Below are 14,790 nucleotides of genomic sequence, written 5' to 3' on the forward strand. Positions count from 1 at the left end.
ACTGTTGGCAGCAAAGATTACACCGCAAAGCCGATTAAACTAGAAGCTAAATGGCTCTTCAGTCCTCTTTTGGAAGCAGTCTTTAAATGACAAGCATTAACTTTTGTCATAAACTGTATAACCACCAGATGGCGATATTAGCTTGTAAGTAATAAAACGGCATCAAAACAAACCTCTAGTCCGACCTGAGACCCAGCTCCTGATCGAATGATTATTTCATGGTGAGGAGATCCTCAGACAAAATGAACTTAAATACAGATTAATAACAGTTTGCTAAAGATGGAAACTCACTGCAAGGACAGAGAACTGCGTTTTTTTCACTTTAACATTTTTGTTTTCACATTGAACTTGAACATTTTTCTGTTATTTTGCAAATTCTCCTACTTTATATATTTCAATAGAAAACTCAGGAGAAATTCTTTGGTAAGTTAAATATTTTTTGGCAATTAAAATTTTTTTTTGAGGGCAAAGCCAAATATTCATCCAATTTAACCACCTGAGAAACATCCCCATAGCAAACAGGTTTCACAAATTCACATTTCTCAAAAACCTCCCAAAAGTCTTTACACGTCTCTTCTGTTAATCAGTGTCCAAAAGTAAATCGACACTTTTAAGGTGTATTACTACTCTCAAGTGTCAGTGAAATATTTAATCTAATTTTACATGTTTTTGTTTTATGAAAGTATGTTTTGTGACCTTCAGTAACTCCATATTGTGGACAAAACCTCCACCAACAGCAGGGAACAGTTTCAATAATTTAACACTGTCTTGGTCATGATGTGCTGTGCAGCAGACAGAGGCATAAACCCAACATGCAGATACTCAGATGCAGAAGTGAACCTAAAAGGCAGCTTTATTGCTGGACTTGCAGGAAACCATAGTACAAAGAACTTCACTAGGAAGCTAGACTACAACACAGACAAGACACACAGCAAGCGTGAGCTCATGACAAGGGCTGTATCCCAATAAAGTAGGCAGCCTTAACGGTCCTCAAGGTCCGCGTACTCAAAGACCGCTAAGACCGGAAGTGCGAGGCTTGTAGGCTTGTTAAAGCCTCCGTCGCGCTGCCCAGGTTGCCTAGCAACCATGATACTAACAGCTGGAAACGTTTCATTCAGCTTTGTTTGACAGAAATGAAGGAGAAGATATTTTGTTCATTTGTTTCTACATGAGCTCTGTGTGATTTAATAAGTATCTGAGGCTGAGACCACAGGACTGTAAAACATGATTGTTGGGCTTCATTTCTGTACTGAACGGTCATTTTAAGATTAGCTAGTAAATAACAATTAGCTAATGTTGTTCATGAGACTAAAGTCATCTCACTTTGGTAATGTAAATATAATATGGCCAATATTAAAGTTATTATATTAATCATTATTAGTTATTACAGCAGTGAGTTTGAACTCTGTGTCAAATACTGAGCTTCAGTAAAGATTCAAGTTGCAGTTATTTATATTTCCTATCACCTTAAATATTCACTCAAAGACAAGTATCTTTGACAGTGTATATATAGATGTATCATATAAGAGACAAATATTGTTCGTTTAATATGTTGGCATGACTAAATGTGGCTCAGCTATAGGAGACAGAAAACGAACAAAATAAAGCAGCAAGTGATGCACACTGAGACTCAGACATGTAAGCTTGATACTGGGGAATAAACAGACCTGGAGACAAAAGGACAAAACACAGATGATAGAGAGACAGAGAGACGACAACAGGAGAGACTAAAGACAACACAAAGATGAGACAAATACACACTAGACATGAAAAGGGGACAAACATGAACAGAAAAAGGAACCAAAACCTAGAAACATAAGCAACAAAACTCAGAGGCTCTCAAAACCTGAACCTAACTATTTCATAAGGGCGGGCCCACATTACACCGGTTTTAGAATCGCTGCACTGGCTCCCCGTGTGTTTCAGGATCGATTTTAAAGTTCTTTTATTGGTTTTTAAATGTCTTAATGGTCTTGGGCCTTCCTATCTCTCAGATCTGCTTTTACCATACGAACCCTCGCGGACCCTGAGGTCCTCTGGTACTGGCCTTTTGATTGTCCCTAAAGTCAGGACACATACTCACGGAGAGGCAGCGTTTCAGTGGTATGGTCCTCGTCTGTGGAACAGCCTGCCGGAGGAGCTCAGGGCCGCAGAGAACGTACATGTTTTCAAGAACAGGCTCAAGACCCACCTTTTTAATTTAGCTTTTACTTAGCGTTTATTTATTTTATGCTTATTTATTCTATCCTGCTATTTTATTATTAATTTAGGATTTACCTAATATTTGTTTGATTTTATTCTTATTCATTTTTTAATCTTCTTATTCTATTTATATTTATATTGTATCCTGTTCTTATTTATTTTATCATTTTACCCTATATATATTGTATTGCGTCATATCTCCAGTGTTTCCTCGGAGGGCGCTCTCTGCACCGGGGCTGTTATTGACCGTGGCTGCTGGGTCTCTGGGGTCCTCTCAGCCTGGCTGGGGGGCTCCTTTGCCTCCCTCCTGCTGTGTGCCCAGCCTGGAGGCTGCGGTCTGTGACCGGCTCCCGGTGCAGACGGCTCCCTGTTATAGTGTTTCCTCACTTGGCTCATGCGAGCCCAGCCCAATTTTTACTCTTTAAGTGTGCGCGTGTGTGTATGTGTGTGTGGGTGGGGGGATATATGTGTATTGAGAGTGTGGGGAGTGAGTTGGAGGGTGGGGTGGGCTGCTTTTAACTATGTAAAGCACTTTGTGCTACATTTTCTCTGTATGAAAAGTGCTTTATAAATAAAGATTGATTGATTGATTGATTGATAATTCTGAAGAATGAATAAAATGTCCAACAAACTCAAAAACCTGGGTCAAATTCCCAGGAGCATGACAGTCAGACATTAACCTTTTTCATTGAAAGGTATTCTGTAAAGTTCAGTTTTCAGATTCCACTTGAAGAGTCTCTTAAAAGCACCTGAAGGTAACTTCAGATTATCTTCCTGTTTCTAGGGCAGAATGATGGTCTTGTGTTATCAAACCTCAGGCTGGTGCCTCCAGTGTCCATGCATGCAGAAGCTTCTGGTTCATGTGTCAAACCATCCAAAACAGGAGTTTCCAAAGCTGCCGGGGTGCAGTCTGTTCAATGTTTCATGTCATCCCTGCAGAGCCAGAGCACCAGGCCTCCTATTTTCAGTCAAGGAAGGTGAGACAAAACCAGTAACCATAGTGCTCTGTGTCAAATATTTTCTATTGTTTCTTTTCTATTCTGTCACTGTGTGTTAACCCTGTGCAGGGTGAACGCTGCCTTTTGCCCAGTGAAACCCGAGGTTGATGGATGTTACTGAGTATTACTAATCATGTCACAGAATCTATAAGACAAACTCATTTTACACTGTGGGTCACTTACAGGTAACTTTGATCATAAGTGGGCCGGACATGTGAAGCTGCACGATTAATGTGTAAAATTACAGACAAGTTCTTTTAGTTGATTCCCCAGACTGTCCTGTAATTATAAAATATAAAGTCTTTCATTAACTTAAAAATAATGTCCTATTTTTCAAGAATCCACTATAAAAAAAAAAGACAAAGAAATAAATTACAAATTTAGTGGAAAAAAAAAACAGGAACTTTAATTGTTTAACTGTCACCTAATGACTTTGGTGTAGTATGAATAGCAACTAAGGGGGATTCTTTACAATGTCAAGAAAACCTAAAATTGTTATTAGTAGTAGTAGTGATAAATGTTAAAATTCATTTCACATTTTCCAGTTTCTGGAGGCTGATTCTGCCCCCGAGCTTTATGTTTGAAACCTTTGTTATAAGGGATCTAAATACAATAAATGAGGAATAATCATCGCCTTTATCAGAAAAAATTATTTTGCTATACAACATGTGCAGGTACAATTTAATAAATTTTAAAATATTTTTTGCATTTGGTTAATCTGCTGTTTATTTTAACTTTAGTTTTATGGACAGGATTTCTAGGCGCAGCCAAGTGGCGGAGGGCTTTCACTTTGGTGGCCTCAGAATCTCATCTCTGATTTTTGCGGATGATGTGGTTCTGTTGGCTTCATCGGGTGAAGGCCTCCAGCTCGCACTGGAACGGTTCGCAGCCGAGTGTGAAGCAGCGGGAATGAGGATCAGCACCTCCAAATCTGAGGCCATGGTTCTCAGCCGGAAAAGGGTGGAGTGCCCACTCCGGGTCAGGGATGAGTTCCTGCCCCAAGTGGAGGAGTTCAAGTATCTCGGGGTCTTGTTTGTGAGTGATGGGAGAAGGGAGCCAGAGATCGACAGACGGATTGGGGCTGCAGCTGCAGTAATGCAGACGCTGCACCGGTCCGTCGTGGTGAAGAGGGAGCTGAGTGTAAAAGCAAAGCTCTCAATTTACCGGTCGATCTACGTCCCTACCCTCACCTATGGCCACGAGCTGTGGGTAGTGACCGAAAGAACGAGATCGCGGATACAAGCGGCGGAAATGAGCTTCCTCCGAAGGGTGGCTGGCCTCTCCCTTAGAGATAGGGTGAGAAGTTCGGCCATCCGGGAGGGGCTCAGAGTAGAGCAGCTGCTGCTCCACATCGAAAGGAGCCAGCTGAGGTGGTTCGGGCATCTGACAAGGATGCCCCCTGGGCGCCTACTGGGTGAGGTGTTCCGGGCATGTCCCACCGGGAGGAGGCCCCGGGGCAGACCCAGGACACGCTGGAGAGATTATATCTCTCGGCTGGCCTGGGAACGCCTTGGTGTTCCCCCGGATAAGCTGGAGGAGGTGGCTGGGAAGAGGGAGGTCTGGGCCTCTCTGCTTAGGCTGCTGCCCCCGCGACCCGGCCTCGGATAAAGCGGATGAAGATGAATGGATGCTCTTTATTTTCTCAATTAATCACTTCACCGGCTGGTCTTAGGAACTGATCTGTTTCATCTAGCCTTCAGTGTAGTACACACTCCAACATGCACAATGAAGCAAAGCACTAAAGAAAAGCTTTAGTGATTTGAGGAAGCAGAAATAGAGAAAAACTATTCAAAACTATTCAAACAAAAAACTCAGTCATTAAAATTGAGGCAGATTAATTTTCTGGCTGTAAATTAACTGATTCATCTCATAATCATTTGAGTTATTCTGATGTTTTTGTCTTTATTGAATGAACTGAGTTTGACAGAGCAGGTGGATTTAAGTAAATACTTTCCATTTTCATGTATAAGCTTTAAACTGGAGATGTGCTGATAGGACTGGAGGAGATAAGAGCTCGTCTGTAGTCTGTGGCTTCTGACTCTGACAAACTCTTTGAGCTCCAGGAAACAAAACAGATGTTTATACCTCTGGAGTCCTCAGCAGGAACTGAAAGACTGAAGATTTGTTTCATAAAACTGAGCAGGCACTGAGTCGTCTCCAGCTACGGTACATTTCTCATCTGCTCTGAGCTGCTTCTCAAAAGCCTGCTGATGGATTAAATTTCCTTTAATTGTAGCTAAAGGCGCTGACTTTTTGTTGGATGCGACAGGCGCGATCTAAAGCAACTGTTGCCGTAAACGCCTTTATTTTCCATAAACCTGCAGACGTTGAGCTGCAGCTGTCTGCAGAGGCACGGTCATGTTAAAGCTACATCTGATCAAATGAAGCGTTCACTGCAGCAGCATGGGGATGTGCAAAAGTCTCCTCAACTTCTGCCTCAAAACTTTTAATACTCAGTGATAAAGTTTTATTGAGAAAGTAACTTCCCAAACTGGGTCACGTTCTTTTCTTTTTTACTTTAAGTACAGCTGCATGAAAAAAGTTATTTATACTTTATTAAGTATATTTTACCGCTTTCTGATTGTAGCACAAAAAGAGATTAAAGATAAAAAGAGTAATTTATGGGAAATGACAGAGACAGACACCTTTTTATAGGCTCACTGTATTAAAACCCAGCAGCACTGTCACCAAAGCACTTGCTCATAAAGGTCATATGATTGTTGGGGTTTTCTCTGTTTTCTGTATTATTGTAGGTTCTTTACTTTACAATAGAAAAGGCATTGATGCAACTGTAGTTGTGATTTGGTGCAATATCAATAAAACTGAATTGAATTGATAATGATTTGTAAAAAAAAATCTCTTAAATACTTTTAAACTTACTTAAAGAACATCAATCTCTAATTCCAGAAAGAAAAACAACATATTTTCAGTCGTCTGGCTCATCGTGATGAGCCCTGTGGTGTTCAGGTGTATAATGTGGTGTGGAGGTTTGTATGCAGCAGCACCGAGGTCCTCAGCTGATTTTAATTTCAAATATGTGTCTTGGGCGTAACTTTGTTTATGGCAGCCTGTGTGATTCATGCTGTATTCACCTTGCACGCTAAGGTGCTGGCCAATTAAATCACCAGGAAGGCCGATGAACGCCCGCCAGGCTGCATGAAGTTTGATTAAAATCTGCTGCAGAACATAACTGTGAATTCTGACAGCCAATTTCACATGTTAGTGTTTCAGTCACTAAAGACTGGCAGTAAATGGAAATGTCAAATGATTCATTACAAGGAGCTGCCAACTTTAGAGGTTAATCGTGACAAATCTTTTCCTTCACTCAGGTTAGCTAGTAGATTGCGGCTCAAGCAGTGAACACATGTCATCTCTATTCGGACTTTCCCAAGTGTTCTTTATTTTTTGCTCTTGCTGTTTTCTTTTATTAAGCAGCTTTAATCTTGTCCCAGCTGTGGTTCAGGTGGTACAATTGGTACCAGTCACAGGGTCAGTGGATTGGTCCACAGTTTCCTCCAGTCCACATGCCAAAGTATCCTTGGACAAGACACTGAACCCCAAGTCCATCAGCGTGTGTGAATGTTGGCTAAAGCCCTCAGGCACAGATAGAAGTGCTGCATGAATGTGTGTGACTGGGTACATGAGACATGTAGCAGAAAGTGCTGTGAGTAGACAGGACCTATGCAAGTACGACATCATTTACAAACAACCAGCACTTTTCATTTTCACTTTTTTTCACTTTCATTGTGTTTTTATTTTGCCAGGGTGCATGCCTTAATTTCTCTCATCCAGTGTTATGTTGAATTATTCATCATTCAGTCTTACGTGGAGTTCAGGTCCAGAGATCATAATTGAGGCCAAACGCCACTTTTAAGATATAGGGTATAAAACTTTATTTTTAAATAAAAAGGGCAGTGATGCTAAACCAGCCTTTAGTTATGCTGCTATCTCCTTAAATCTAGTGTTGCTAGCTATTTCCCAGGCTAACTGCTGCTCAGTTCCCCAAAACAAACAACCACTGAAAAGTTAAAAATGTGCTCTGATGAAATGATCAGTTTGGCTGGACTCTCTGCTGTTGCAATAAAGTAATAATGTCTTAACATCCATCCATCCAGGGTTTCTGGAGGTGAGAGGATTTAGAGGTTAGCAGTGAAATAGCTCGATAAAGGAGAATCCATGTTCTAGTATTTCTGAAACAAACAAACAAAAACATGGAAAACTATCTAAACTTTGTATGAAATGTAAGGAAAGTTGTGTCTGGTCATTTATTTCTTTGTTGTAAAAATGCTTCTTGGCATCAAATCTTATGTCAGTTTACCTAATATGACATATGTAGTAGCAAATAATAAATAAATAATAACCTGTGGTATGCTTACACTTGATCTACATGCAACTATACAAACATGTCAGGATTATTATATTGACTGCTTGATCTACTGCAGTGACAACACTGAGGCCTCAAAGCCTTAATTCAAAGCATTGATTCAGTGCTGGAGTGATCCAGGTCTTGGGTACTAAAAATCCCCCCAACCTACCACCAGTTTTCTTTCACTTTAAAGTATAAGGAATATACAATTATGCTAAGAACATTTGTACTAAAAAATGAAATGTCTAGAGCATCTTATCCAATTTTTACATGAAGCAACAACAAGATGAGATTTCTTTAAACTTGTTCCTGTTTGTTTGTATTCAGGTCCCAGCTGAGTTGAGAGAGCTGACTAAAAGAAAGAACAGATTACTTTCCAATTACCCAGACGGTTACAGCTTCCTCCTATAGGGAGGGCTCCCTCATGCAGTGAAGCAAAACTATGATCTTTGTGTCTCATTTTCTCTGCTGCCATCAACAATTCAGCTTTACAGAAGCAACTAAGTGAGTAAGAGTGAGTGAAAGGCTCCCACTGTTTCAGGGAGAGAGTTCATTAAACACAAACTGTGAAAACCGTTATCAGAGAATATGAACTGACATGAATACATGGCACAAAAAAGAGAAGGTGATATAAATGAATACTTGTCACATGCAAAAGGGTTATGGCAAAAAAAGGGAACATGTCTCTCACTTCCTGTCACGATCCTGGATCATTGACCCAGCGTTTTGAGTTTTCTTGTGTTTTGATGTCATTTTGTATTATGTCTCATGTTTAAGTCGTCTTTGGTTAAGTTGATTCTCTAGTGCCGAGGTTGTCCCTGTTTAGATTTGTATTAGTTAGTATTTCCCCCCTTGTGTCTTTGCCCTCTGTGTCTCCCTCTGTGTGGCTGTGATTGTCTTTGTTGTGAGTTCCTATTTCCCTCATGTTTCCTTCTGTGTTCCCCTTCCTGTCATGTTATCCATGTTTCCCCAGTCATGTTCTCGTTGCATGTGTTAGCCATACTTCCTGTTTTATTTTGGTAGTCCCCTGTGATTTGTTGTTTTGCTCCTCTTACTTTGAAGGTATCTCGTCTCATGTGTTATGTTTAGTTTTGCTTCCCCTGTCTGGTTGTGGTTATTTGCTGTGTTCCTCATGTGTTCTCATTTCCTCGTTATCCTTCTGTGTATTTATCTCAGCGTCTCCCTCTGTCCCGTGTTGCGATCTCCCTCATTCTGTGCTGTATGTTCTGCCTGTCTAAACCTTGTTACTATTTCTAGTTTAGTTTGTTTCCTGTTTTTCCTGCCACCAAGTAATAAATCTAAGTCTTTAGTTCATGTTTGCCTCCCGGAGTCTGGATTTTGGGTCTTCCATTCCTGCCTGCCGTACACAGCACTTGATGCTTCCAGTGCATTTCAAAATAGTATATAAAGTCATCTAAAATAGAAATGACACTCTGGGGTTTGTTATAAGATGTTTGAAGTAATTCTACTGCACTAAGAAAGATTACTCACAAGTGAAACACACTCAAATCAGCTGATGGTCTTTCCATAAGTGGACACCCCAGCAAATTCATCCTGAAAATCCAACTCTGCAATACAAAGAGGAAAAGCCCAAGATTTACATTTCAGACTCTACAGGCCTCAGTTAGCAAGTCAAATGTTAAAGTTCATAACAGTTCAATTAGAAAAATGTTAAAAGGGTCAAATGTTAGGCCGTCTGTCCTACAGTTACAGCTTGGCCCAAATCTACAGCAGAATGTCTGAAACAGAAAAGAATCAAGGTGGTGTGGTGGCCTTTATCCCCTTCCTAAACCAAGTAGTTGCATAACCCTAACCAGGAAGTAAAAGTGCATGCAAACTTATAAGGAACTCCAAGGAAAACACAACACAGCTTCACAGCCTGTATCACTGTCTCGTGCTTTGTGACCCACTTTTTCAAACTTCTTATGACCCCAGGGCAAAACAGTCTTCATGTTTCTGAACGTGTCGGAGTTTTAAAGAACAGCTTTGAAATTCTCATGAGCTGTTCGCACAAAAGAAAAACCACCATCATAATGTGGCTATCCTTTTGGCGCCAGCTGTGGGCTCATAGCTGGAGCTGAACAAAACTCCCTGATAACAACTGTGTTTAGACTGTTCTTCCCACTCTATGCAAGGTCACCTGGGTTGGCTGGTAGACTGCTTACTTAGCCTGGCAGGGCGAAGGACACTATCTCAGCTGAACTATGGACACGCACACACATATACTTACACTGATAAGCACTCACTCATCCCCCCTCCCCTTCCAACGCCTTCGATGCTTGTATCCTCCTGGGGAACACGGTCGGGTTTGGGCCCCCGCTGGAGAGTCGGCGTACTGGCAGGATGGCTGCTGTGTTGCCTAGGATTACTCCTCATCCCCTACCCACCCCTGTTGCTGGTCACGTGCTCTATAATGTTGTACTGTGGACATTTATGTGCTTTCTGTGCAGAGGAGTTTTTTTGTTTCCTGTTCTCATGCTGTCCTCCTATAGCCCTTTTTTCCCTCTTGTACTTTCCCATTGTAGTGTACATTTCAGTGGTTTTTCTGTAATGCAACCGTTCTCTGACTTGTATCCCCATGTGATGTCTGTGTTGTGTGTGTAAGGTCGGGGGCGGGTTCATTCCACTGCAGGGCCACCTGCCACTGCATGTGGCGAATAAAAATTTGAACTTGAACATGACACACTTTTGTGTTCTATTTTTCAGTGGAAGCACTTTTATGGAAATTAAGATATTTTAAAGCCAAATAGCAGCTACTTTTAGCCATGCTGGCATGGCGGTGTCAGTCAGTTGGTCTGCCACTTTCACCACGACAGTTGTGCAGACTTTTGTGCTGCCCAGAGAATTTAGCGGGTTTTTGTTCTGTCAAAAAACTTGAAGGTGAATGGGTGCAAATATCGACAATTTTATCTTTTAACAATTTTTGATGCATTTCCTGCATTATTGTTGAGTTTGTATTCACAGCTGAAATCCATCCCTGGATGCTGTGGTTGCAAGGTAAGTGTCATATCTCCCAAAAAGCCCACCGAAAACATCTTTGTATAACCTACTGAGCACTCAACACATCTGTCAGCTGCTGATAAACAGTTAGAAACTACATTCAAAAAGTTGAGGCCCCAGAAACACAGGATGGAACAAGTACAGTTTTTAAGAAGAAGAAGCAGCTAAAAACACAGCCCGTAAACCTGCCCCGAGTTCGTACTGTGAACAGTTTTTGTCATTTTAACATAAAACCTCTTATAAAACTACAGCAACTGTTTATTGTTACCAATTAGGTTAATTTGTTGCAGTCTAAGGCAGATGTGTATTTCAAGAGTGTGGAAGGCAACACGATGAGCTAAATAACCTACATTATATTTTAAAAAGGAGACAAATATTAGCTTGGAGGCCTGTCTGATGAGATCTGTAATGTGCAAACTGGGACTTGGAAAATGAGATCATTTACTTTAAACTCATAAAAAGAAATATGCAACTTGTGACTTATTTAGGTCGTTGTCATTCCCAGGGCATAAGTTAATACAGTTAATAATGTTTTGTTAAAGCAATTGGTGTCGATCATTTACCCACAAAATGTTTTTTGGTGGAAATGCTTCATGCACAAGTATTATTATACCATATATTAATATTTATGTCAGTTTTCCAGTGTGAAGTGGTACCGATGAGAAACTGATATTTTTAATTCAGTAGTTTCTATAGATTCAATCTAATAGCTGTTAGCTCTTTGACCTAGCCAGAAGATAAAGAAAGTAAAAAGCAAGTGAAAATAAAATGAAATAAATCCGCAACTGGACAAAAAAAGCAAAACATAATATCAAGGTCTCCTGGCGGACCAGTTTATTTCTTTGTGGTCAGTATCATCATGTTTGACATGTCAAGGCACCAAACTAAGACAGAGGTGGCTTATAAAACACTACACTACATCAGCTTATATGGACCTGTGCACGCTCATTAATAAGAAAAAATGTTTCTACATTGTGAACAAATGTGACAACGTTGTCAGCTTTTACCAACTCAGATGTCTTCAGTCTGAACTTACTGTTATTACACTTTAGAAAGTTGCCTTTGAGCAAATGTACCACCCCACAAGTCTCGACCTGGATGGACCGAACTGGAAGCTGTTTCTCCATCTTGCTTTGAAGTTGTGTTTGTTTCAGACACCCCCTGAAAACTGCCCACCTATACTGTTTCTTTCTTCCCCCTTTTCTCCTGTTTAATTCATGTACAGCGGGACACTTTTGTCTTTGGGGATGAGCTGAATGGTGATGTGTTCTTCCTCTGGGTTGTCCCAAGTTTGGTTATTTGGAGAGACTGCAGACCATTTTGACTGCATACCACCCTTCTTTTCAGCAAACAATATAAGTTGAGAGTGCTCAAGAATATGGGAGAATATAGAGGATGTAACCTTAAAAAGGCTTCCAGCCAGTTGTGTTGAAATAGTGATTTAACCTTGAGAGACCACATTACTTTAGAGGCAGTGCCAAAACAGTGCTTACCTTAATGTAAGCACTTTTGATTTTTCATTTTTATGTTAAAACAAGCTTCATCATCACACTTCAAACTGATCTTTGTGCCATGTTTGGCTGCCTGAGAAAGGACTTATCCCTTGAAACTGGACTTGCTGGACACTTCATTGTTTACCAGAGATCAGTACCAGAGATATAGTATTTGGGTACATGTTTATTTGTCTTTTTATAAGGAACCCCATTAGCTTCCACAACAGTGGTTGCTAGTCTTTCTGGGGCCCAAACTATCAAATACAATCAAATAAGATATTACACAATAAAGTGGATACTAAATATCCGCATAACTTGACTCTTACATCCACAGTAAGGTTTTACAGTTGTGAAGCATATAAATATTTATATTTATATAATAATAACAAGTTTCCATTACAAATGACATTGCCCTTTTACAGTATTTCTAATAAATTAAATTTAAAAGCTGCCTAAATAGGCTTTTAAGTGATTTTTAAAATTATGAATAGAAGCCAATTCTCTAATTGCATAAGGCAACTTATTCCAGTGAAAAGATGCTCTAAATATAACAGAGTTTTTCAAAAAGTTACTTTTAACTCGAGGAGTTAGTAAATTGCGGTTTGTTGAAAATCGTGTACTGATTATGTATTTCATCTGGATGCTGCGACTGAGCAGAAAAACAATATGGTGTGTTTAACAGTATTGCTTTCTTTAAAAATACAAGTAAGCCATAGTATAATTTAGCTTGTACAGAAAGCCAAGAAAGTTTATCATGGATTTTATTGATATTTGTATAATATGAACACCTTAACACTAATCTGGCCGCCTTGTTCTGGACTAACTGAAGTCTGTTCAGATCGGTCTTATTAGCTGCTGACCAAATGATTGAACAGTACTCTAGATGAGATAATACTAGTGCATTAATGACATTTTTCATAACTGAAGAAGTAATATAAAAGCTTTTCCTGGCCATAGCTATGCCCTGTGCAGGAACTCCAGCAACACTTGAGGTAAGATGAACACTTTAATAATTGACCAACGCGTTTCGGCTTGTGGCCTTCATCAGGGTCATAATAGCTATGCCCTGCCCCAATTTTAATAGTCAATGTGCTGAGACCATGAAAGGTGGTGGTTTATGGTATGGTAAGTAATTTAATCTGGGTGACCTGTTCTAATACCGATCCAGCTATGGAAAGATTTAGTTGTGGGCTGTTGACTAAGCGTACTCTACTTCCTATGAACATATATTTGGATTTGGATACATTTAAGCAAATCGTGTTGTAATACACTTGTCATTTCGACACAGTTGCCACATGGTAGAATCATCAGCATACATTACAAGATGAGATTTATCCAGGACATACGGCAAATCATTCGTGAAAACTGAATAGAGAAATGGACCGAGACAGCAAACATAGATCAAAATATAGTTCAGCCATTTTCTTATTCAGCATTGTTAGAAAACAAACAAACTCTGCTGGTTCTGGAAAAATTCTGAAAGTTTCAAACACCTTAAACTTTTCATAAATAGCTGAAGGAATTAGGAAATGTGCTAGACTTAGAGAAAATTAAATACACAACATTAAACAAAGCAAGGCTTAAACAAAGCTTTCCAAAAATCTGGTTACCCATCAGCAGTCTGATTGAAACATTGAAATTAATTTAATGACGTTACAGATTAATGATGTCATACAGTATGAACACTTAAAAGTAATGATGTAATTTAGTCTGTCAGTCCATCACTGTTCTGTTTAACAATCAATGTGTTTTTATATATTTGTATTTTAGACCCATTTTGTTCACTTGAACTTCAAACCAGGTTTTTAATCCAGCTGTATGTCAGGAGTCAAATGCAGAACATTTAATTACAATGAGTGTTTTATTTCTCGCCATTGTTGTTCTGGGCTGTGGAAAGTGACTTTGTTTTGCGTGCATGTCAAAGCTTTTTGTGTTTTTTGTTTGCTGAAATCATTGACATTTTTGCTTTCACCCCAATGCAATGGTGGCGAGTCGAGTTCAGTTTGTGAAACTGCACAGCAAAAATAAATGACATTCAACCATTCAAAAGCAACACCTCTCTCTAAAAAGATCATGCATGTTAATGAATAATCCTCTGAACCCACTGCCACAAGTACGAAGCTCCCCATTCGGTTAAATCTATTAACATTCAATATAAAGAAATGAGACCATCAACGATTGTCAGGTTCACTCGGTGTGTTCACAAAGCCAAAAACAAAACGTGATCAGTTTTTGACACAGTGCGAAAAAAATGATGTGATGCTAATGTAGAAATGATCCTTTTCAGTTTGCAAGTCTGCATTTGAGTTCACTGACTATGTCAGGGTGTGCTGAAAGAAGACCCAAATGATGGACACAAAGAGGTTAAAGAAAACAATCCTTTTATTGGCTGATACAAAAGCCCTTCAAAAAGAAAGAAATGAACAAAAAGAAAGAGAAAAGAGTGGCAGATATTATTATCTGTCTAACCCTGGAAACAGCGAAGAAGACTCAAAGAGGAAGATGTGCATCCTTCCTTTTTTTCCTTTTTTAAAATTAGTTTTTAATTTTGTTTTAGCTTACTATAAATACCTCGGCAACTAGTCTGTCACATAGGTGAGACACCTAATGCATAATAACCAGAGATTAACTTACAGAATCTAACAAAATTAGATTTTCATGTGACTTCAATAAGGAAGATGTGTTCCATCATTTTCATTTCTCATTTCTCTCCGTGCACTACAGACCCTCT

The sequence above is a fragment of the Diplotaxodon limnothrissa genome, linkage group LG18 (genome assembly GCF_057381915.1).
Source record: "Diplotaxodon limnothrissa isolate DT_005_m linkage group LG18, D_limnothrissa_male_GT1.1, whole genome shotgun sequence".
NCBI lineage: Eukaryota > Metazoa > Chordata > Actinopteri > Cichliformes > Cichlidae > Diplotaxodon > Diplotaxodon limnothrissa.